Raw genomic sequence first — 2447 nt, 5'->3', positions numbered from 1 at the left:
TTTTATTTCTAATAAAATGAGCACTTCACAAATTTGCATGTCATCCTCGCACGGGAGCCATCCTAATCTCTGTATCATTCCAGTTTTTAATATATATGCTACTGAAGCAAGCACAGAAAAACAATTCTTCAGCCAATAATAATTCAAAACCATTTATTGGAGAACAATCTCTTCAATAAATGATGCTGGGCAACAGATATCCAAATGCAAAAAAATAAAGCTGAGGCCTTTCCTCACACTATAAGCAAAAGTTAACTCAAAAGGGACCAAAGGGCCAGATGCGGTGGCCCATGCCTGTAATCTCAGCACTCTGGGAGGCCAAGGTGGGCAGATCATCAGGTCAGGGGTTTGAGACTAGCCAGCCCAGCATGGTGAAACCCTGTCTCCATTAAAAATACAAAAATTAGCCAGGCATGGTGGTGCGCAGCTGCAGTCCCAGCTACTTGGGAGGCTGAGGCAGGAGAATCACTTGAACCCAGGAGGCAGGCTTGCAGTGAGCCAAGATCACACCACTGCATTCCAGCCTGGGCGACAGAGCAAGACTCTGTCTCAAAAAAAAAAAATAAAAAAAAAGGGAAGCCAAAGATCTAAGTATAACAGTTAAAGGTAAAAAGACTCCTAGAGAAAACACTGGGGCAAATCCTAAATGCCTTGGATTTGGCAATGGATGCTCAGATGTCACCAGAGTCACAGGCAACAACAACAAAAATAGTTAAATTTGTTATTTATCAAGGCTAAAACTTTTGTGCATCAAAGAACACTGTCAGCTAGGCATGGTGGCTCACGCCTGTAATCCCAGCACTTTTGGGAGGCTGAGGCAGGCGGATCACTTGAGGGTAGGCGTTCAAGACCAGCCTGGCCAACATGGAGAAACCCTGTCTCTACCAAAAATACAAAAATTAGCCAGGCATAGTGGTGCATGCCTGTAATCCCAGCTACTCAGGAAGCTGAGGCATGAGAATCACTTGAACCCAGGAGGCAGAGGCTGCAGTGAGCCAAGATCATGCCACTGCACTGCAGCCTGGGCGGCAGAACGAGACTCTATCTCAAAATAACAATAATTAGAAAGAAAAAGAATACTGTCAAGAGAGTGAAAAGGTGGGGCAGGCGCAGTGGCTCACACCTGTACTCCCGGCACTTTTGGAGGCTGAGGCAGGAAGATTGCTTAGGGCTAGGAGTTTGAGACTAGCCTGGACAACATAGTGAAATCTTTTCTCTACAAAAACATTTTTTTTTTTTTAATTAGCCAGGTGTGGTGGTGCACACCTGTAGTACCAGCTACTTGAGAGGCTGAAGTGAGAGTATCACCTGAGCTCAGGAGTTTGAGGCTGCAGTGATCTATGATTATGTCATTGCACTTTAGCCTGGGAGACAGAATGAGACCTTGTTTCTTAAACAGAGAGAGAGAAAGAGAGAGAGAGAGAGAAAGACAGAAAGTGTGAAAAGGCAACCCTCAGAATGGGAGAAAGAAATTGCATCCCGGCACGGTGGCTCATGCCTGTAATCCCAGTACTTTGGGAGGCCAAGGCAGGTGAATCACAAGGTCAGGAGACTGAGACCATCCTGGCCAACATGGTGAAACCTCATCTCTACTGAAAATACAAAAATTAGCTGGGTGCGGTGGCATGTGCCTGTAATCCCAGCTACTCGGGAGGCTGAGGCAGGAAAATCGCTTGAACGAGGGACTCAGAGGTTGCAGTGAGCCAAGAGCTTGCCACTGCACTCCAGACAGAGCAAAGACTCTGTCTTGGGGGGAAGAAAAAAGGAAGGAAGGAAGGAAGGAGGGAGGAAGGGAGGGAGGGAGGGAAAAAGAAAAGAAATCGCAAATCATGTATCTGATAAAAATCTATCCAGAACATATAAAATGTTATTACAACCTAACGAGAATAAAGACATACAACTGTATTTTAAAATGAACAAAGAACTTAAATAGACTTATTCAAAAAAGATACACAAAGGGCCAACAAGCACATGAAAAGACGCTCAGCATCACTAATCTTCAGGGAAATGCAAATCAAAATCACAATTTGATATCACGTTACAAGCCAGTGTGTGTATGAGCACAGAGCTCCAAGACTGGGGTGAAGACAGGGTCTCCCCAGGGCCCCTAACAAGCCAGGTTTGCCCAGTGTCAGCCTGGCTGGGTTTCCACCAGACGTTCAGGGTTCACTCCAGCTCACAATGCATTTGCACTGAAGTTGTACCTGTGGCCATGGCTGCGCAATACCAGCTTGCGAATACACGCTGCCCCGCCCCCTGCTTCCTAGCAGACATGCTGCCACACTCACCTCTCCAGGCTCCCTGCTGGCCAGGCCCCAGCGCACATGCCTTCATGCGGTTGTAATCACAGCACCCTTTCCAGCTGCTTGCACAGGCTTCCAAGTTGCAACACAGTCCTCGGAACTTTGCTTTCTAATGCCATCAAGCCAAAGCACATAACTCCAGAG

The 2447-nt window shown here is 46.6% G+C and overlaps 1 non-coding gene across 1 annotated transcript; it reads right to left on the bottom strand.

Annotated features, from left to right (window-relative positions):
* Positions 1 to 9: 9 nt before the first annotated feature.
* LOC116548124 lies at positions 10 to 114 on the bottom strand. Its single transcript, XR_004267320.1, has one exon. It is a non-coding gene; the product is annotated as a U6 spliceosomal RNA (small nuclear RNA).
* Positions 115 to 2447: the final 2333 nt, after the last annotated feature.

Source organism: Sapajus apella, unplaced genomic scaffold (genome assembly GCF_009761245.1).
Source record: "Sapajus apella isolate SASKATOON/1434 unplaced genomic scaffold, GSC_monkey_1.0 scaffold7189, whole genome shotgun sequence".
NCBI lineage: Eukaryota > Metazoa > Chordata > Mammalia > Primates > Cebidae > Sapajus > Sapajus apella.
The sequence above is the reverse complement of the archived record's forward strand: the minus strand, read 5'-3'. Positions and strand labels throughout refer to the sequence as shown.